The sequence below is a fragment of the Oryzias latipes genome, chromosome 3, assembly GCF_053564925.1.
Source record: "Oryzias latipes strain Hd-rR chromosome 3, Olatipes_Hd-rR_3.1".
NCBI lineage: Eukaryota > Metazoa > Chordata > Actinopteri > Beloniformes > Adrianichthyidae > Oryzias > Oryzias latipes.
The window spans coordinates 29,154,771-29,178,155 of record NC_136239.1 but is presented as its reverse complement, the minus strand read 5'-3'; the positions used below and the strand labels follow the sequence as shown (position 1 = coordinate 29,178,155).

The following is a 23,385-nucleotide window of genomic DNA, read 5'->3' as shown; positions in this document are numbered from 1 at the left end:
CCTTCAAGAAGCAGAAAGGACAGAGAAGTTTTGGTGGATTACTGCTTCAATATTCTCCTGGTTATATTTCTGTTGAGGTGGGGGGGGGGTGAGTGGCGATGCCTCACTGTGACTAATATGATGTTTGTCAAATCCAGACTTTCTCCCACTGCCCCCGCTCCCAAAAACCAACCTGGTACCTCAGCATGGACATGCACTCTCTGAAGTTGTTTTTTTTTAACTCTATTTTCATTGCTTAGTTTAGCTTTGGTTTTCTTTTTGTTTTTTTTACTGACCAGCCCACCTGCAGATGAACAGACAATTGTATTCTCATGGGCAGACCTCCCGCTCCAAATGCTGTTTGCTATACAACAGTTGTGTGTTTTCTGTGTGTGTGAACTCATGGAGGTGTTGCTATCTGTACTCAGATAAGACTCTAAACCAGATTAATCTGGCGTGGAAGAGCTTGTCAGCAGGACCACTGTGCATGCATGTTTGTGTGTTGAGGAGCGTGTGTGTGTGCATGGACACCGCTCGCTGCTCAGCCGGCCCATCAGGTTAGCTGCTGGCTCTTCGTCTGTGCTTGTGTCTGTGTGCACATGTGTGAAGGAAATCTAAAGAGAATGCTATATAAGTGAATGAGTGTGCAGGGTCCAGCGCAAGATAATGTGATCACGACTCCATGTAACACAGCATGACAACAGCTTGTGTATTTGAGTGTGTTGCCTGGGTGTGTTGGAGTGTGTGTATGTGTGTGAAGCCTGGCATGACAGCAGTGTCTCTCCATACCTCCACGTGGAGAATGGATTACTCTACTCTGAATCAAAACACAAACACACTTCTGATATTCGAGCTGATATGTCACACACAACCACACACACACACACACACACACACACACCTGTTCCATATATACCAAGCTAAGGAATTCATACAAATTGCATTTCTATCATATTTCTGTCTAATATTTGTATTTAAATGTTCATCTAATCTGTCAATAAATGCTTTTATCTATTTTAATCCTAATTATTACAGAAGTACTAATTACTAGAAGTAAACAAAAAAGTCATCAGTTTTACTCAAGAAAAAAGGAAATTATCGTTTTAACAACTTATTAAAAAAAGATAGAATTTTAAGTTTTGTTTTATGGTGTGAAATATTTTTTTGAAAGAAGTTAGGACAAGTTACAAAGTAAAAAGTCTAGAAATTGTTTCTTCATTGTTTCATATCAAGTAAAATTTTCCCCCTTAAATCAGGTTATTATAAAATGTCTGGTGGTGGGTTAAAGCAACAACTATTTTCAGGGCTTGCATCTGCATCTCTCAATTGGATTCTCTTAAATCCAAAGACCAAACTTTGGAGAAAAGTGCAATGTGAGGTTACTACTCTGACGACTTCCAAAGAGCTGATATATAGAATTTATCTGAAGTAAATTTTTATCCGAAAGCATGATTTTCTAAAGAACCTGCAAGAGTCAAAACTTTCACCCTTAACGTTTTCCGAAATGATCCAAACTTATAGAATTTCCCTCAAACAACCAGAAGAACTTTTCAACTCACAATTCAAATGAAACACAGGCAAAAGGGCCTGGATTTACTTTTCATTTAACTTACTTGTCAGCATCATGTCATGGCCACATGAATGTATGGAAATGTTTACGTTCTTTAACTTTAAAACGGAATAAAGTCAGGGTTCAAAGTTGGTTGAATCACTGCTAGTTTTATTTTGAATGTTTGCCTTTCCTTAGACACAAAATTTGAATTTTTAAAGCCTGAAACGGGTTTAAAGCACAAAACCTTATCCAAAGCTGTGAAAGCCGAAATATCACTGCGTCATTTAAAAGAAAAAGATCAAATCAAAGCATTTCCTGTTTCAGTTGATTACTGTTACAGTTGTTTCACAAAGCATCTTGAGTCGATAGGTAGGGTGAATGGCTGTCGAAGTATGCATTATCACTTTTTAACGCACGCCGTGGAAGCCTGAAGGTTGCCTCCGCGAAGTGCGTTTGAATTTAAAACGGGTTAGGCCATTAACCCGCTTATACCATTGTCACTTACAAAATAAATAAATATTAACCACTTTGTAGTCCTTAATTCTTGTTTTTTTACCGATTTGGATCACTTTTTTTCACAAAAAGTTGACTCTTTGTTATATAGTACTGTGCCTATAGTCATGGTAACATGACAAGGTGCCGCACCACTGCCGAAGTCAAGATTATGTAACCATAAAGCGATATATATATATATATTTATATATATATGCTGATCGTCTCGATGGGTTGAATAAAGACTCACTTCAGAGAGAAAGTTCACCTCTTACTGCTTGTTTTTGTCCAGATGATGAAGCTAAAGGTTGTTTTAAAGAAGCCGGCGCAGTGAAACAGAAGATTTAAGATAGCTGACCGGAACTTCTTTTTGGGGCGTGGGGTTATCACTGTGCGTTAGCATTTTTAATGCACACCCAGCAGCCAATCAGAATCGAGTATTCACCCGGACCATGGTATAAGTTTTTTTTAACTTCTCTCTGTGAAACGACTGTAAACCAGATTGTTATGAGTCTTCATTTCCCGTCCAATCACACTCAGCCATGTACATTTGCATTTCATCAGAGATGCTGGAGGCCGCTTGCAGCGAGCGCAGCGTGGGACTCTTTTTCAAGGGCGTTGATGGTTAGAAGTTCAAAGGTAATATCAGAATCCTCCAGCTGCTAGCTCACAGCCAGAAAGCACTCCTGTCAGTGGCGGGGATCAACCCTGCAACCTTTAGGTTATTAGTCAGCCTCAACATCCAGGCCAACCTGGGGAGATGAGGTGGGTGTGTGTGGGTGGGATGGAAGCCAAATATGAATGTGTGTGTTGTTGAGTGGGTGGGGGTGTTGGTTCTCTAGCGTAAGGAGCATACTGTATCTTCCCTGACTTCTCTCTGACAGGCCCACATACATCACCACCCCCAACACCTCTGTTTCTATCTCCTCTCCCTCTTCATCATCCTTGTTCCCTCTCTTCCTCCCTCCATCTATCCAACTCTCTTCCCACCCTCCCTTCCACCTGCTCCCATCTCTCAAGAGTACTGGTGTCTCTGCACCTCTCCCTTTTCTCCCTTTCACCTGCAAGTACCCCCCCTGCACCTCCCCAAACAGACACACACACACACTCCTCTCACCAGGTTCTCCCTGAGTATCATTTACATCGATGATGCCTCATCATTACCCCTGCCCTACTTTATCTATCACACAGGGCCTCTGCTGTGAAGCCCGTTGCTTCACCAGAGGTTTCATTCCTGTAGTTCACCACAGACCACACAGTTTAAAGTAAGTCCTGATGACGGAATGTTTAAGTATCTATATATTTCTAGTATAAATTGTAGCCAAACATGGGTTTTTCTGAGTACCTTTTGTTTCACTTTATTTTAGATTTAAGACACTATGGCAACACCTTCCAGTTTTTTATTCATTCTCCGGGTTTTACTTTAAACAATTTGATTTTTTTTTCTTATTAAAAAATGGGGAAAAAAATGCCAGTAGCAAAAGTTATCTCAACTTCATTAAAAAGTAAGAAAAGTTAAGAAAAGAAGCTCCAGCTTCACTTTGCTGATGTGTATCTTATCCTAAGCCACATGATCACTCTTTTAACTGTTGGTTGGCATATAGCTGTTTTTATTATTATTATTATTATTATTATTATTATTATTATTATTTGTCTTTCTGATGGATTTAGATATGAGTATAAACATGGCAAATATTATATACTAAGACCTTTCCCACTTTTTTTTTTCCTTTGGTGAATTTCTTCAGGGGTCTCCACAATGAAGACTCCCACCTTCACAATGAAGACTCCCACCTTCTTAATTTGGCTTTAGTTTTACAAGGGATGCCTTCCTGACGTGATCCTCTCCTTTTACCCAAGCATATGAAAGTACCAGAAGGCGCCAACATGTTGCAATGACTTACAGTAGGTGGTCTCTCATCCCAAGACTCACCAGAGAGATCATGGGTGGCATGGCCTATAAACTTTTCCCACTGAGACATAGATAATGTAATAAAGTATACTTGTCAATAAATATAATGTAAGAATAAAAATAAATACAGTTATTTACATAAATACAGAGTTTTCTGAGACAACACAAAAATGTTTCCCTTTCAAATAAAGCCCAATATGGCAAAAAAGTGTTCTGTTAGTAAAGTGTGTTTTTGCTTTTTCAAAGTAAAGAATGTATCAACTAAGCTGTTTTCTAAAAAGGAATGAATAAATGAATGAATGAATGAATGAATGAATGAATGAATGAATGAATGAATGAATGAATGAATGAATGAATGAATGAATGAATGAATATTTATTGTCAATGAAATTTAGTCTGGCTGCTAAGTCTAGAATCAGCAGCTAAAAGTTAATAGGCATAAAAACTTTTAAAAAACAATTTAGACTGTCCCCATAACAGACATTTAGAGATCATAATTTATTTTGATAAAACTTGCTAATTACTAAAATTACTATTATTAATGTGCTTTGTCAAATATTTCCTATCACATTGAGAATAAAATCTGTAAAATTTAATTTCCCGTCAAAAAACAATGTTGCTACTGCTGGATTTGTTGCTTTTGAATAAAATTGATGCAGGATTTCAGCAGATGTTTCAAGGTTTACAGTAATCAGAAACATATTATGTGTATTTCCATTTTTATGTTAAATTTTTAGTGTGTCTTTTACCTTTCACTTTATCTTCCACTGTGATATTGATTTGTACTTGTGCTGCTTGTCGTGACAGTCTAGACCGACAGATTCTTTGAAGGTTCTTATACTGTCCCTCAAAATCCCCTTTTTTTCTTTCTTTTTTTTCTGTTTTTCTGGGTTTTGGTTTTTATTTCCATATTTGCATTTGCTGTGGGTCCTCCTCTGAACTGCTTGAATCAGGGGCAGAGTGCACAGCAGGCGGAGCCTTTTAAACATTTGGACCTGAACTTTTAGAGTCTGCACAACATATAGTCTTTATACTCCAATACTTTTAAGAGGGTTAAGGACCAGAGCGGATCTTCGCTGGCAACTTTTCCTGTACGATGAGTAAATCCTTTAAATGACTTTATAATGAATGGATTTAAGAATTTGATTAGGAAATAATGCTGTACTGCCAATGTGTACTTGGACTGAATCCTGTAACCATATATTCTACACTGACAGATTTACAGAATGATGTGCATGTAACAAGGGTTATGATGAAATATACAGCATGTTTTCAAAAAAGAAAAACACACATACAGAATGTCTGAAACCGTACCAAATTGTGCATTCGAAACTTTATTCTGAAGTAAATTTTGGATTTATAGCAATAGAAAAGTTGACAGAAATCAGACAGGAAGTAGAATAAGTAAGCGAAAGACCTCATGCTAATATTTTTTTTCACAATTTAGACAAGCAGACATGGAAACCTCTAGTTAATTTATATTGTAGGTTTTGTATTGTAGGGTTATTCAACAAACCTACAATTTTGCCATTTTTTTTCCTCATCTGCAAAAGAACAAAAAAGGGCAAAACCTCAACATTAAACAACATAAATGCTTTTAACTTATATACTTATCTACAAATTTCCTCTTGTGAGATGAGTAACAGTATCATGACCTTGGTTTATTGATTTTCTGAACTTCTTCGCTTATTGAAAGAATAATGTTACTTCAATCAGGTATTAATCACACCCAAAGAACATTTTTCATGCTTTCCAATACTTTTAGTTATTTCATTGCAGGAAAGATTTTATAGTGCAAATGAATGAAAAAGAAAAACTTTTTCTCAGTTGCTGCGATTATATTACGTTTTCAAAGTTGGCATCTGAGAGGACTTTGCGTTTTTATCCCTTCACATATTCAACTGAAAGAAAATAGTAAAAAGTCTGATCCTCAGATATGAACAAATTACATGAAATGTAAAATAATCAATGTAATGGAGTCGTAAAATCACTTCAGCTATCTATTAGATGTAAAGTGTTAACTCTTCTCTTTTCCTACATTTTGTTTTTTTCTCTTGCCTTAGAGATTATATCTACTTAAGATATGAGAGATATCATGCTGCTGTGTCTGGATGGAGAGTGCAGAGCTGCTTGGGTTAAGTCTCTCACGGCAGCTCTGCTGCGCAAAAGCTTAGAAATCACACATGCAAGTGCAGCAGGAGAGGACTTAATAATATGAAAGAAAATTGATTTTCCGGAACGAGATTTCTACTCTGATAAGGTATTAGCTGGGAGGCGCAAATGTTGTGAATCTTCATTAAGAGCCTCTGATATGCAGGGAGATGAGCACGAATGAAAAATGAACACAAGGAAAAAAAGAGTGAGTCTTACATTAGGGCAAGAACAGAAGAAAGATGCCAACAGTGAGGCAATGAACCCAGGGCAAATATTGTATGCATACACTTGAAAAACAGACTTAAGCAGAGGAGGTCTTCTCTAATAAGAGTAAAAATTGATTTCTTTCCACTTCCATATGATGAAATCTAAAGATAATGAAGGTGAGGATTGGGGTGCAGAGCTCTTTGAAAAATTTAGACTCTTTAATAGTTTGAGTATATCTATAAGATATAAACCATGGCTTTCGAGTTACTTCTTCACACATTGGATAAATAATGAGAAAAGTCAGCAAAGGAAATAGAAAAGAAGCAATCTGGAATGGGAGCGTTAGGCCAGGTGTTCTCCATAACTGAGTAAATATACGGCGGTGGGATGGAAATGCGGAAAAAGGGACAAAAGAAGACAGATTGCAGGAATTAGACAGAGGAAGATAAATTATTAGAAAAAGTAAAGAAGAGATTCAAAGTAAAACAAGATGATAGGAGGAAAAGAGGACCAGTTTGCTTAAAGACTCTCTTTGGCTGCCATGAGAATTAGAAGGAGCTGAGTTGAGGATGAAGTGAGAGTTAGTGAGGATAACAGGCAGACGGACTGACTGTGGAGAGGAGAATTGAATGGAGCCTAACCTCAGCTAATACCACTGACAGAAATTTATGTCAGGCCAGCACAAAATTAGAGATCAATCATGAAAAGAGACGCTTTTTTCTGAGCTGGAAAAAATAGACCGATGGTTCAGAAAGTTCTAGTTTAAAGTTAAAATGTAATCAAACAAATGTAATGATATTATAGGTGGAAAAAAGGACTGAATACAATGTATTTGGTTTACTTTTCGAAGTGCATACATTTCAAAATGAAGGTTGTTTGCTGTGCCTGTATATCTATGAAACCTCCTCATTCGGTGTTCTGATTGTGTTGTTTCATTCCCTTTGCTTTCTGTGTGTGTGTGTGTGTGTGTGTGTGTGTGTGGTGTGTGTGCATGTGTGTGAGTGTTTTGCTCTCCTTTTCGGCCCACAGGCTGCCTGTTAATGTGTGAAAGCAGAAAGTGGAAAAGATCAAACCCAACTGACCTGAGAACAGTAGTGACACCTTCCCACTCTGGATCACACACAGCTGCCTGAGTCTGTGCTGATCTGCATTGTGAGTAAAAACAGAAACCAAAATGATTTTTAAGGGTGTAATGGTTACTCGACTTAATCGATGAATTGATTTATTTTCTTACAATAAAACCAGATGAGTCTGTCTAAGGCAAGTTGTTAATTGAATCGACCTATACCATTACAACATTGTTTTAAAATACAATAAATCAGTTTTATCAATATTGGAAAAGTATTGAGGCTCTGTAGGTTTATTTTACTACAACGCCAACATGACCAACTGTCATCACAGCAGACAACACACATGTGAAAGCAAAACTGATCAAGCCATCATAACAATCTGATGTGTGGAAACACTGAATTTTGCAAAATTACGTGACCTTGTGGTAGAATGTTATAATAATGTTCTATTTGTATTATTTTGATGTAGAAAAACAACAGTGGTCTGAACTTTATGAAACTAAAATGCAAATGTATTTGCCATTAATTATTGTTTACTTGTTTGTATACATATTAAGTTTACACTTGATTAGCTTGTTAGAAATACTAGGAATTTGGAAATCTTCATTTGTCCTGTTTAGTACCCAGGTATTTCTGAGTCACACTGATTGAATTTTTGAGTAAATATGTCCTGGATCGATTTTAGGTCAATGAATCGAATCGTTTAAAATGAATCAACATCATCGACTAAATCATATCAGCAACCACAAATTATGATTTCAATTGAATCATTGTTAAAATCAATTGCTACACCCCAGGCAGCTTAGCATTTTTGGGGCATGAAGACCTCAAATCCCGAGCCCTCTGTCCTATAGGTTATTCAGTCAGACTCTTCAATCATTTTTTTCACTTCTTTTTAGAAAATGGAAAAATGTCGAGCCTACATTGTAAAATCCTACAAATAACACACACAAAATAAACAAATAATGAACTGAAAAGTGTCAGGTGTAAAGACCAAATGACAAAGAGCACAAAGAAGGGGTATCCAGGCAGATGAATGGGGTCCTAGAGTCAGAAAAAGAAAGTAATGGAGGGAGAAGAGAGATGGAGAACATTTATTAAGCCTCAGCTTCATCAACAGAAACAAATCACGGGCTGTTATCACACACAAACAAACCTGCCAGGAACTAACACTTGGATCCATCTCCATCAGTAAACATACCTGAACAGTGAGGGCAACCAGAAATCAAAGGTGTGCATGTCCGCTCAGTGATAGGATAATAAATAGAGGATGTGAGAACATCTGGTGGGCAGTTGAAAGGGAAAGGCCACCAGGCTCCTGTGTTTTGGGTTTATCAGTATCTGCTTCTTTTCATTGCTTTTTGCACAGAGTTTGTGTTTACCTATAAGCACCAAAATCTGACTTGCTATTGCAATATTTGGGTCAGTTAGTAGTAAGAGCAAAATCTCTTATTCAGATGTATTACACAAAGTACCTAGTTCACCTGCTATCACTAAAAATTACATTCCCCTTCTTTATCTGCAGAAGTCTTGCATGATTACAAAAATAACTTAAAACAGGAAAGATTTGGACCACAGCATATATGAATTACTTTTATTAATTATTAACAAATTTTATACACTTGATCCCCGAAACCGAATGCCATCCGCTTGCCTGCTTTTCAGTCCTTAAGTCCTCATTTGTTCAATGCTTCCTTTGCGAAAATACTCTGACTTTGAAAATGCTTTTCAAATCCGCAGCACGCTCCCAAGGTGATTCATCTAATCACTTACCCTGTTCCTCGATGGCTGTTTCACACATGCACCCCCAAAGACATGCAATGATATGCAGGCCTAAAAAAAGGTAAAAGTCAACTGAAAATCACAAGAACACTCACAAACTCTGCATAACCACTAGTATAGCCAAAAGGACACTCATAAACCATTTTTGACTTGTTTATGAAACATGGATCTTAAATGTTATAAACCAGTGCAGTTTGACCTCTTCTAAACCCCTGAATGGCACCGCTTTTAAGTAACTGGCTATCGTTTGCAACTCTCCTCTCAATCAGTGGCAAAGTGGCCCGAGCTCTCTGTGAGAACGAATAATTCAATCTAATAAGGGTGGGTGTGCAATGTCTTTCTTTGGGGAAGGAGGATAAGGAGAACAGAGAAGAGTGAAGAGGAGGGCAGGACATCACCCTTCACTCTGTCTGCATTCAAAGAGGCAACCATTCCTTTACTACTTGTTCCTCTTTTTTTGTTAAAAGGCTTCCCTGCACTTTTCTACTCTCAATCCCAGGCAAGCCAAGGGTGAGGTTAAACACCTGAAATGCATTCTCAAAAGCATTGGCGGGCTGAAAGGAGATTTTAGACTGGAAAAGAACTTTGGAGGTTTTCATTTTGCCTTTGAGATTTTTGTAATAAGAGGAAAAAAAAGAAAAGACTTCAAAAGAAAAAAGGGGAAAACTGTAGAGAACTTTTAATCAGATGAAAAAGAAAATAACTAAATTAACGTGAAAATGTTTGCATTCAAACTGGGAAGAGTTGTGAATATTCGTTCAAGTGTTAAAAAGAGAGCCTGCTCAAGAAATGCTCTAGAACGGAAAAAAGGAATTGTTCAATTTATAATGACTTGCAGGAACAAGACTTTGTTTTAGTTAATTTAGTTTTTTAGTCAGTCTTGAAATTTTTGCTAAACAGTCTCAGAACCCCAACAAGCTGAAAAGGAGATCTATTGAACGCAGGACGGGACCAAAAAAAGGAACGTTTTGCCATTTTTCTTTACGGTTTTTTAGATGTGGCAATAGACCCCCTGCAGTGACGTCACACACGCGCCATTGTCCGCCACTTTTGGAGTCAAGCAGACGTTTTAATACATTAGACAAGTAAAATTGGCGACTTTAATGTAAAAGAAAATGAGAAATATCCACCAAATGTCACCACGGTACATAAGATGTTAGTTGTCACAACAGAAAAAAAAGACTCTAAATTGGAGCATCTCATTCTACAGATATCTGTGTGATGAAGACGGAAAACAATGGATTTCGTCAGTCAAACGGGAAGAGTGGCAGCCTACAGATGCCATCAGGCATTTCGTAAACATTTTTCTATGGTTACACAATTATTTGTCTCAAAAGTTGTATATATTAAGTTGTACATGCTGCTTGGGTTCTATCTAGTGCTGGTGCAAATCCATTACTTTTGAAAAGATGCTGAAAGTGGTCCTTTTTTTATTTTTATAGTGATCGAATAACAGAAAACGCTTAATTGCATTTCCCAAAACATGCACATGTGAGGAAGCAAAATCACAGCTTCCTGCAGAGCATGAATTTCCATCAGTATCCCTTATCCTCACCCACATCATGCGGATAATAAGTTACAATTACAATATTACTTTTTTTGATGTTTATTTCATTGTTGTAATAATAATGCTTTTTGCATTTTTGCAATACATAAGAAAATATCTTAGCATTATGCAGAGATTGGTTGTCTTGTTTTTAGAGAGTGGGCAAAAATTGAGAGAAAGGTGCATAACAGGGGGTTTCATCCAGGAGATTTTACAGTCAAAAAGCTTATCCCAGATTATGAAACAACTTTTTTCACTGTTGTGTCATTGTATTAAACAAAGTTCAAAGTGTGCCATCTTGTCATCTTGCACTTTCCATCAATACTAAAACAATTCACTTTTACTTAAGGTGATATTCATGAGTGCTGTGTTCAATCAGGTTTGACTTACAGATAAAAAGAAAAAACGTAGGCACAGTTGTAATGTACTTCTAAAGGTCGGTTCTTACAGTGGATAATAGTTTTTGTTGACACTGTTTGAGAAGAAAAGGTCGGGAGTACATTAGCTGAAATATATCTACTGTTGGAAAGTGAAAGACGGGAATGAGAGCGAGATCCTGGCTGGCAGCGGTGGTTTCTTTTCATCCCCAATTCTTTCCATCTTGTTAGGCACTCAGTCGTCGGCTGGGCAAATACAAACACCCTGGCAGGAGAAAAAACAGGGAAGGGAAAGAAGAAAAGTGTTAAAATTACTAAACCAGACAAGTAGAGAAGGAAGTGTAAAGAAATTGATAAAGGAAAATGACATCAAGAATCATTAAGAGAAACTGAAACAAAAATGCTTTTTTTTTGGGTGGGGGTGGGGGGGGGGGGGTGTTGCCAAGCATATTTTTTAAACTGATTCCATTGCTTATTATTGGACTCAATTCTCCTTAATAATCCAGGGAGTCTGTGGGACCCAAAGCCAGAATTGTCAAATGTGCAGTTTGTATTGAGGGCTTGCTCTGCTCTGGGTTAATGTGATGACTTTTTTTTTATGTGCGGTCAAACAAAACCATTTGTCATGGCAACGTCCTGGCAAATCAGAGAAGGAAACCCATAAATGAACTCTGCGCTTGTAAAAATGTTTCATTTGTAACCCACCCTCTCTTTACCTCTTCGGGTCTCATCTCCTCTCTGTGCCACCCGTTGTTGCCCCCTGGTCGTGTGCTGGTTGTCAAGCAGACTTCGGCAGCATTGCTGTGGCGATGGAGACAGGAGCAGATGTGACTCTGGTTGCCGGGCGTTTGGCAGGAGCATTCTTCATCACAGTGATGGAAATACAGCTGGACGGCACATCATCTGTAGCTTTGTGAAGACGAGTGTGTTAGTGTGTATTCTGTGAGTGTTTGTGCACTTTGGATCATCAGGGTTCGGGGGGCTTTGGCATTGGTTGAACTCCCCTCACCCACTTGAACACACACAAACATGGAGAGACACACACATCGAGAGACCCCGCAAAGCCTAAAGGGACTGCAAGTGCACAGCCAGTAACCAGACGAGATGGGTGGTGGTGGTGGTGGTGGGGGTGTTGATGTGTGTGTGAGCTTGTACACGCTTCTGTGTGTGTGTGGTTGACTCTGCTCTAACCAGGCAGCAAAAAGTGCTGTCAAACATGGAAAATGTTTATTTTTTCACTCTGCGTTCTTCATTTCTCGCGGTATTTTAGTCTATTTTGGTGTCTGTCTGGTAAGTTGGAGACAAATGGCAGTTTGGGGGCTAAATGTTTGAACTTGAGCAAGGAGACCCAAATTGACACACTTAAGGAAAACCAAGTCCCGAGGATAGCAGAGAAAGAGAGAGATTACAGATGGAGGCATTACTCAAGACATCTGTAATGTGTACACACCACCAAATAAAACAAACAAAAGCGTGTGCCAGCGGACATGAACCACTGCTGTGCTCATTTCACATCTCAACATTTCCCATGAAACCCCTTTTTTCTGTCCCTGCTACTCTTTTACTGTCATACTTTAAACTTTTGCTCCACGTTTATTGAAATAACCCATTTGTAAAAACTGGCAGAATTTTTTTACAATTTCGGGAAATGTTTATTTAAAATAAAAAATCAGAATGGTATGACTAAACATTTGTCATGATTCACTGGAAATTTTTGTTTTGTTAGTTTTTCTTCCTACTGCATCTCTTTTTATGCATGTGAAATGCGTCATCCTAAAGGATGTGTTAATCTTTCGGATACACTTTGTGTGTGTCTGTGCCTGTCAGTGGTGTGCAGAGCAGCGCTTTGGCAGCAGTCTGACATTTCTAGCTCTGACATCTTGTCTCAGTTCATCTCCCCTGCTAGGGAATGGACGGAAGCCCTGGAGGGACACAGTAGCACCAGCTACGCAAACTTGTCTTTTTGTCAGCATCGAAGAAGAGCTCTCCAGTACATTAGTCACAAACACACATACACACAAAAGCACACATACAACTTTTTTTCCTCCGTTTTTTCTGTGTACTGCTCCTTTTTGATATGAAATGACACACTGACTGTGAAGTGCAGTCTGTCAGTTTTCATTTGGGACAGTTTTATGATAAGTTTGATGAACAGTTTAAGAGCCAGAATATTTTCTACCACCATAGCATGTCTAAAATTTAAGAAAACAAGACAAAAGTTAAAAGTCAAAACTCCTTTTTTTAACAATTGAGTGTATTTTATTCATGTGGGTAGATTAAATGATTACAGCAGTTTCATTATGTGAGAAAAAAGGTTTTTTAACCTTTTTAGTATTTGTTTTAGTCTGCATATTATGCATCAGTTATGTCAGCTGACATCTTTACTTAATGAGTTTCAGATCATTTCAACCATTGCTTTTGAAAGTACAAATTATATATTATTATTGCGAAACAATGCATGAATAATAGTAACTGCAAGGGTTAAAGCATTTGACTATTAAGGTTTCTGTTACTCATAATTTTGTGAAATTGCTTTCTAAATCAGACTAAGTAAAGAGAAAGAGGAAGAGTTCTTTACATTGGGATGCCTTTGCATAGTTTGCAGTGCTGCTAACTGCCGTTTGGCATTTTTTAAACTAGAATCTAGAATGATAGTTCATGTTGATCTGTTAGAAAGTTAAAAAAAAATAAGAAAAGAATCTTATATTTTTTTTTAGAATTTTATTTTCCTTCATTAAATGTTTGTAAGGACACTCGTCTTTTTATGAAAGATATGAATTGTCCGCCAACCTACTGCCACAACAAGCCCATAACATAAAACACATATTTTAACAATCGTGACAATTTGTCAAAAGTTAAAAAAAAAATCGTAATGTCTTTGTTTTAGCTGAGCGCTTTTTTGTGTCCAATTTCAAAAGTAGCGTTGTAGCGCATTCTCTCTGGACCTGCCACCTTCGTCGTTCCCCGTTTCATCTCTGAGGCTTCAACACTTTTACCTCTGTTTTCCTATCTTCTCTTTATGAGGCTCTGGAGAGCTTTGACATTTCTAAATGAAAATGCTCTTTTTCCAGCGCTGCAACAGCTGACGATTTATGACAACGAGGTCTCAGTGGAATCTTAGCTGCTGTCATCCATTATAATGATGTTTTGATATAAAGATGATTGGTGAGGCTGCACGCGGCGCATCAGATCTGTATGTGCGTATGCATCTGTGTGATTGGGTGATTTAAGGTGGTCACTTGAGTGGTTTGCTTGTTCACTTTTTGTCGTCTTATACCTGTTTCAACGTTTTTATCCTATTTAGAATATTATATTTTAGATATTTTAATCTCATAATTAACCTGCCTTAACTATTTCATTGTAGGTAGAACTATCTCTCTCTGGATCTATATTTTACTGCCAATCATTTTATATTGTTGTTTATTGTAATAATTCATCTCTGTTTTTCAATTCCACAGAAAAAAGAATGAGATTTTCTCTTGTGCTTCTTTTTTCCCACATTTCTTAAACCATGCTTGCTGACAACGCCCCCAAATCCACCTACTCTGAGGCATACACTTTGCTTTAACTTCTATTAGAGGATCATTGCATGCTTGAGGGCCCCCACAGATTGGTTACATTTTGTTCAGCAGGGCATTAGTGGGCCCCGTCAAAGGGCCCATCATTATCAGTGTGTCTGCCGTCCTCCACCAATGATCTATGATTCGGCCATCAGACATACATAAATCAGAGTGCTAAAAGGATTTCTTCTCTACTCCACAACCCCCCTCCAGTTAAATTTATGCTGCTGTAAAAGAAAGGAAAATTAGTCATTGAGCCCCCCTACCACCCCACCCTCCATACCCCGGTCTTTTCACTTTGTTGCTCTCTATGGGATGTGTGGCGGTAAAAAAAAACAAAAAAAGCAGATAGACACGGTGAAAAATCACATGAGGCTTCCATCCTCTTCTCCCCTCTTTCTTCCTCCCCCTCCTCTCCAATGTCATCATTATCAGAATCATATAGCGAAAAATAACATGCCACAGGAAAAAAAAAGTGGGGAAAAAGGAAGGTTTGGAGGGGGTGGGGGGGTGGGGTAAGTGTACTCCCTGTAACTACTAATCTCCTCTTTTACTGTTCTCATCCAAATCCTCCAATTTTCTTTTATTTTCACAAAAACTTCCTGATCTTACAGAAGAATTGATGACGATAAAAAAATAAACATGTGGTCACAGGGGTGATTGTTCCCAACTATTTTTGCAAGTTTTAAAACTTGGTGTGCACGTCGTTGAATGCAAATCAGTCTGATCAGAACACCTTTTCATGCCCAATTTGTTACTCCGTGCTGCCCTTCTTCTCCCAGAATTCAAAGCTGCAACAGGGATAAGTATAGTGTTGAAGTATAGCACGCAGTCTTAACACTCAAGTTAAATAGATTTAGTTGTAATTTGAGTGTAATGTAGATTTAAAATGCCATGTACCAAATGAGTCAACCTTGTACCTCAAGAGTTATTCATTTACAAAAACAGGCGGGCTGTTTTATTTGTGTGATGATTTTAATTCTTATCAAACATGAGAAATAAAGCTATCAAGGTGAGTCATTATGCAGTCAACTTTTTGTAACCCTTGGTAGAATTGTTGAGCAATTGTAAGATATTTGATGACTTCAACATTTTTGTTTTTTTGGAAAACCAAAAGCACATGCATTTTTAAATTGAAAATTTTAGGATATTTTTTAAATGGCATGCTCAAACTGCTTTTCATTATGATCAAACTTGACAGATTTTGTTTTTGCTCACAGACATCCAGACATGAGCACCTATAGGGCCCTAGGGGTGCTTGCCGGCCCTTTTTGCCTCGTAATAAAAAGTGCCCTAGTGCCCTCTTTATTTTTCTTCTCTTTCTGTGTTTTAAAATGTATACATTTTTGTTAGAAAAACAAAAAAAAAATGTATATAGAATCACCTGGCATTCCATCAAACCCATTTTCTTGTAACCCAGAGATTCTGAGCTGCCGCTTTTGTCTTTGGGGCTCCGCTTCAACTCAGAGACGCCAGAGAGAGTTAGGGACAGTGCGAGAAGGTTCTGCCCCACAGAGAACCGAAGAGATGACATGACACTGAAGCAACTTGAATGTGAGAGTTCTGGTCTAACTATTCGTGGTCCATTTATTTAACGAGCTTAACTATGGTTAATGTCAGAAAAATGCTCTATATTAGTCCAGGAGTTTGTTTCTACTGTAGCCAGATGTCTGAACGACGCATAAATTCAACACAGAGGAGATCAAGCAGGGACAGGAAATTCATAGCTTCCCCTCTACGGTTCTGACACTAAATTTATTTGTTTAGCGTAATATTTTCTTATTAGAAATTGCCTCTTTAAACTCTGTATCATTGAGTTTCAGAATCTGTGTTTAAAATATTACCAATTGTAATACCAATTGAACTTTATTCAAGTTGATTCTGCCTGCAGCACATTGTGCCAATAAAAATAGCCTCCAGGGTTTTATTGCTTTGACGTTTTCCAAGTCTATGATAAAGTGAAAAAACTCATGTCCACAAAAATCTGTTTACATAAATGGAATGAAAGTTTTATTTTACCTACAGTGGCTGAGTATTTATTTATTTGTAGTTTATTTGAGAATTTTACTGCGATTCTGTAGTGTTTAAAGGACAAAAAAAAAGTGTTTTTGCTGCCCTTTTCCGACTTTGAGCCCGTGCCCCCCAAAAATCCTGTGCACGGCCCTGCACACATCCTCAACTCAAGGAAAATATCTACATTTGTTTCAGCTCATCCACCAAATAAAACTTTTACTTTTCACTTTTCATTTTCATTTCATGCATTCAAATTGCACCTTTGATTATATACATGCATACATTTTTTATTAAATCACATCACCTAGTGGTGGGAAGATTTAAAACAATAAGGGTTTATATTGTCTCAAAATATCAACATACTTGAATATGTGTCTGACTTTACAAGAGACGCTGGAGTTCATGTTCAGAATTTATGTGCACCCATGGGAACCCTGTAATGTTTACTCTAAAGAAACTCTGCAGCTCAGATTTCTGAAGAAGTCTTTAACATTTAGGAAATATATTATGTTGATCAAGCAACACATTCCAATATGATGTTTTATTATCAGACAAGCCCATGAAAGGCACCACACACATTTAAGGTGTGTATTTATTCAACTTATCAAGACACTGTCAAAACTGTTTGAACAGTTAAATATTGAACTTGTTGTAAACTACTGTACCTTTTTTTTTCTTTATACCAACTCAGTGTTTTAAAGACTGAAAATAATAATGTGAATCAATGCATTAAAGTTGAACAGATGGTCATTATAAATTTAAAATAACTATATCTGCTTTTATTTTAGGGAATCAGATTCCGTTGAAAGAGACAAAGGAATGTCTTTATTTCTGAAATCCACACATGTTTATACAGTTTATTTTTTTTGAGTGTGTGGGAAGCTGACTATGAAGGAAGACAATCATTAAATATAGTACTAACTTTTATCGAAACATCCCACATAAAACAGTTTCAAACAGACAAGGTGAATACAATTTTGAAGGGTTCTGAAATTGCTTTTTACATTTTTTGGCACAAATTCTGAAAAGAAGAAAGAAAGGGAATTCCTTAATTTCTTCTAAAAAAGCTTCTATGGAGGCTGTTGTTCTACACGTCTTCCAAATGTACCACTGTTCCATCTCATTCACTTCGGTTTCATTCATAAGCTTTGCTTCAGCTGATGTATATTTGAGGAAAGAGTGAGCAGGAGAACAGTGTTAAGTCATGTCAACGCTCCTAGAATCAAGACAAGGAGAATGGCACAGTGAGCACGAAAAGGCTGCTTCCTGAATACTTGTAGTAATCCTGTCTTTGTATGACACTAATCATATGTAAATCCGCGTTGTAAAGTGATTTGCTGTTCCTCGCGTTTGAAATAATTATACAGTCTGTGCTTATGAAGAAAACCCTCTTCAATTTCAATTGCTACAATGCTTTTCTGTTGTCACTGCAGAGGAGTGTGCTGCCTGCTGTCTTAATCCACCAGACCTGCTTGTTTACCAACAACCAGAGAATAATTTACTTGTCTTTATAAGGCAAACTTACTGTTGCTTTCATTCAGACAGGTTTAGGAGGGAAGGTTACTTTGAAAACGTTCATTGCAGAATACTAATTTTGTGCTTAATAGAAGCTTTTTCTAACTTAACTTTATGATTACTTTTCATCTTACTTTAAAACTGTCCTTTCATCTGAATAATACATGTATTTTTCTGTCATATTCTACAATTAAGAAACAAATCATTGAAATTTCACAAAAATAAATACAATTTTTCTGGAAGTGGTTTGCTATTAGAACTGAGAAAACTTTTAAATTAAAAAGCAAATTCAGCTAAAAATGTATTTGTGATAAAAAATAATGGCAACATTTTTGTAGGGAGCAAATATTTTACATTCAGTATACTTCATATAAAACAGTTATTTTTTTCTTTTGCCTTCTATATATAAGCTATTATGTCAAGAATCCTTACAAAGTCTGCAAGCCAGTAAAAAAGCTGTCATGCAAGTCACATTTTCTATACTAACACATGTCTGTCAGAAAGAATAAAATTCCTACAAATGACTTATTTCTTGTTTTTGTCATAGTAGGTAATGTAAAAAACTGTAAAAAAACAAACAAGTAAAACTCTAGATGACAATGATCAGACTAAAAGCTGCAGACCAAATACATGTACGATACGGTAGGGTGGCCATGGTGCAGTGGTAGGGCGGTCGACCCAATCGTAAATTTGCAGGTTTGATTCCCGCCTTGCACGCCCATGAGTCAATGTGTCCTTGGGCAAGACACTGAACCCCACCTTGCCTCTGGTGGGAGGTTGGCGCCAGTGTTTCGGCAGCGGAGCCGCTACCAGTGTGTGAATGTGACTGGGTGAAGGGGTCTGTGACTGTAAAAAGTGCTTTGGGCCTTGTAGGTAGAAAAGCGCTGTATAAATATACGTCATTTACCATTTTATAAGTGCCTGGTGCACAATGCACAAAAAACTTAAACCACAAAATAAAAACAGTAAAAAGAGGAGTTTGAAAAACAGGAGATGGGTGAGGTTATAAAGAGGGCAGGAGGTTGCTGTTCGTGGGGTTGAGTCCACTGAGCAAAGATGGCAGGCAGTGAAAGCAGGTCCACACATGTTTCACTCTCATAGACAGAAATGTGCAGGGTGTGGCTTCTGTTCACCTGTGAGAAAAAAAGCTTATCCAGCCCACAGCTGTGAGGCTAAAGAGAGGTCTGACCTGGTCTCTTCTCTGCCCCGCTCCGTCCCTCCTTCCCGTTTACCCCCTTCCTCTTACCCCTTCCCCTGTGGCGTGAGTGCACACACTTGCTAAGTAACACAATGAGGGCTTTGACCTACGACCCAGTACACACGGCACGTACAAATGATTCCCAATCTTCTCTGTGTGACACTGTTGAAAAGGTTTTGTCTTTTATAAGTTTGTTCAAGGAGAAACTATTTTTCTTCCTTTTGAGCACATAACTAAGAAATCATTGAGAAATCATTAAACATTCGCAAAACATCTATGCCATGGCGTCCCGGACTTGGTTTCATGTCATACTAAGAGCATGGAACTCATTTTTGGTGTGTATGTCAAGACATGAAAAAAAAATCTTATACATAAGCGTGTCATATTTACACTAGACAAAAATATAAACAACATTTTTGCTCCAATTTGTCACAAGATGAACTAAAAGATCTGAAACACTTTCTACAAACTCAAAATACCAATTTCTTTTAAATATTGTTCATAAATCTGTGATAGTGAACACTTCTCCTTTACTAAGATAATCCATCCTAAAACGTTGCCTTTTCTTGTGGCGAGTCTAAGGCACACCTGTGCAATAATTAAGCTGTCTAATCAGCATCATGATATGGCACACCTGTGAGGTGGAATTGATTATCACAGAGAAGGAAAAATACTCACTATCACATCTTTAGACAAATCTATGAACAATATTTGAGAGAAATTGTTATTTTGTGTTTGTAGAAATTGTTTCAGGACTTTGAGATCCTCTTTCGATAAATGGGAGCAAAAACAAAGGATTGTATTTATTATTGTGTTATAAAAGTTTAGTCCTTCATCTTTAAAAACTGTCATTTGGATTGCTCCTCCTGCTGACAGATATTTACCTTTTGAACTAATGAAAGTATATGTATGTATACAGCTCTGCATGTAAAGTACTTTCTCTGTGATACACTTTATAAATAAAATAATCTGTGCTTGATGGACAGCTGGACATTTGTCAGTTTCACACTGCGAAGATTGTTCTGATCTTCGCAGTGTCAAGTGTCAACAGGTTACAGGACCTGCAAGTAGGAGACTTTTTCAACCAACAAAATATGCTCATATTTTGATTATTGGTATTAGGATATTTAACTCAAGGCATCAACAGGAATGCAAACTTCTGGGAATTGCAGGCGTATCCGTTGTTACCTCAGTGAACTAAGAGTGTATGGGTAGCTTCAATATCAAACGTCTTTGACCGGTAAGCATACCCAAGGAAAACCACATTCTGTTTTCCACAATCGTTATAAAAAACAAAACAGAGATAAGTACCGGCAGCACAGCTGGTCCTGTGTTGCCAGCATTCCTTCACTTTGCCTCCTTTGCTTTGTTTCTTAACTCCTTCTCTCTCACTTCATGTTACCCTCTCATGTTTCTCTCTCGTTGAGTGACTGTAGGGGCAATTGTGTTGCCGGCAGTGACAGATGTGCTGTATCGTTGCTTCTCTTCATGAAAGGGAAAAAAAGGGAGAAAAAAAAATCACATCTTGTCCTCCACATGTCTGCTCTCTTTTTAGAGCTACTGAGGTCCTGGCCCCATTACACTGATTTACACACACACTGTCCCTTTCTGTCTCTGTCTCTGTGTCTCTCCAAGTTAATAGTAGAATGCAGATGAGCACTTTTTCACAAGAAGCCAACTGACTGTGTTGTGCATACGATTGTGTGTGTGTGTGTCTGTGTGTGTGTGAGTTCCACTGGCCGAGGAGATGAGAGGGTAGTGACAGGGGTCTTGACATGCTAAAGAGGCAGAGTAAATGGGTTTTTCTAAAGCAGTGGGGGAAATATCACCGTTTTATACCAGGCCAATTTATGTCCCCTTATCTCTTCCTCAAACATGTCACTTTAGCTACCGCTGAATGGTAATTACCACTCTCTCAACACTCTGTCACTCTCTAGCATGCACGCACACACTTTCAGTCCAGCAGTTAGAAGCACATTCAAGTGTAAACGCGTAACCAGATGAGTAAATGTACTCATGGACATTCTGGTAAGATAAATGTTTTCTACTCATACAATACACACTTTATAGGAAGACGAACATAAAACGGAAGTGCCTGGAAAAGAGTACTTTAGCCTTTGTGCAAAACAATACACTTATTTTATATGAAAAAAGATTTACGTTGGGTTTTAATGCTTTTAGTCTTTGTTTTCCTGCATGGCCCCATGTTTCCAACATACTGTGAGATTTCATTAGGGTGTTTCACATCACCCCACAAAACCCTTTAATCCGCATAAATGGTCATTCATGATAAAACAGACTGAAAGACACACTCACTGGGGATAAATAGCCATTTATCCTCATCTCATTTTAATTCTGATAGCCTTTCCCACCCGATAAATGGTTGCAGGAATTGGATCGCCCTGGTCAGGTTATGATTATGGTTATCAAAAGCCCACATCACAGATTGCCTCAGCATTATCCCTGTCCACAGCATTTGCTGTGTTTGTACTCTTGCGGAGACCTTTTATGTTCAAAAAGTTAAATACTTGCTGACTAATTCAATTTCGCTGATTTGTTTGGAATCCTTTAACCATGAAGGGTCCCTTTAAGGGCAATTATTATTATTATTAATATTATTATCTTACCTGTTTTTTCCCTTTTAGGGTCACAAGGCTTCTGGAAAAGCAGCAGCTTTTCTGTGTCAGATTTAGCTGATCCACGCTGATTGCATAAAGGAATGTCAGACTCCAGGCCTCGAGGGCTGGTATCTTTATGGTTTTTAAGGAATCTTACAATACCTCCTGCTGATTAGCTAATAAAGAGCTTCAAAGGCTGTTTAGTTGGAAAACATGTAGGACACTGGTCTAGAGTAGAGGGCTGCATTGGGATTGGGTCCCGCCGGGTCCCGCCGGGTCCCACGGTCCCAACCCAAATCTCGCGGGATTGGGCGGTTTCAATTGTGCTGCGAGCGGGAGCGGGCGGCGAAAAAAAACCCCGCGGGATCAGTGCTGCCATGAATATCTCATGAATATATATTAGCGGACTACGTTAGGCTGTGCGGCTGTTGGATTCTTATGTACTGAAGCTCCGTGAACGCCACAGGTAGAGACGCCCAATGGCCTCTGTCATCTAACCTTTTGTTGGTGTGCAACGCCCCGCCCCGCCTCTTAGTGTGTTCTTTAAAGACTGATACCGCGGTCCCGTGTAGGCCGAGCTACCAGCTAGAGGTTATGGTCTGATCGCTGCATGGAGCGATGTGTTTACCAATGCATGGTAGAAACGAAGAATGTGGAGAGATCAGGTTTATTATTTTGAAGAGTTCTACTTGGTAATCATGTTTCCATGTTTAGGTTTATAAAATCATCCCAGCGAAAGTCTCTGCTTCAACTCCCGCAGTGAAAGCTGCGTCTGAATCTGACGCTCGTGTTTGCATCTCTCTGACATAGTTTGAAGCCAAAGCCCCTCCCCCGCCTCTCTACCTGCTTTTCCTCTCTACCTGTTCACCTGTTCATATACTCTGTAGCTGACAGTTGTTTTCTACGGAGCCCGTATCCTGACATTAAGATATAAAAATATATCTTGTTCCCACAGATTAATATCTTGTTCCCACAGGTTATTATGTCGTTCGCACGAAATACTATTCCGTTTCCACAAGATACTATTGCGTTCCCTCAAAATACTATTCCGTTCCCTCGAAATGATTAACTCGTGCGAACGCAATAATTATGTTGTTCGAACGCAATAATTAATCTGTTTGAACGCAGTAATTATTCACGTCATAAGTCATATACGCGGATATGCTCTCTGTACGCCGGCAAAAGCCGCTTTCAGCGGTAACTTCCGTGTCTCTGTGACCCATATTCGTTCAAAAAAGGAACATGAAAAACAAAAATGATCACTTTATTACTGTCTCAATGAATATAAGAAAAATATCAAAAGATTTATGATAACTACGCTGCTTTGTCATACGATAGCTCCTGCTAGGCTACTACTAGCTCCGCCGCAGAGCTCTTTGATGTATGCCGGCATTTGGGCAACTGGCTGGT

The 23,385-nt window shown here is 38.2% G+C and overlaps 1 long non-coding RNA gene across 1 annotated transcript; it reads right to left on the bottom strand.

Moving 5' to 3' along the window:
* Nucleotides 1-9,020: 9,020 nt before the first annotated feature.
* On the bottom strand, nucleotides 9,021-22,226 carry LOC144991098 (uncharacterized). The gene is made up of 3 exons (XR_013655002.1): nucleotides 21,985-22,226; nucleotides 11,788-11,980; nucleotides 9,021-11,336 (listed from the first exon to the last, which is right to left on the bottom strand). It is a non-coding gene; the product is annotated as an uncharacterized LOC144991098 (long non-coding RNA).
* Between the last annotated feature and the right edge of the window lie 1,159 nt (nucleotides 22,227-23,385).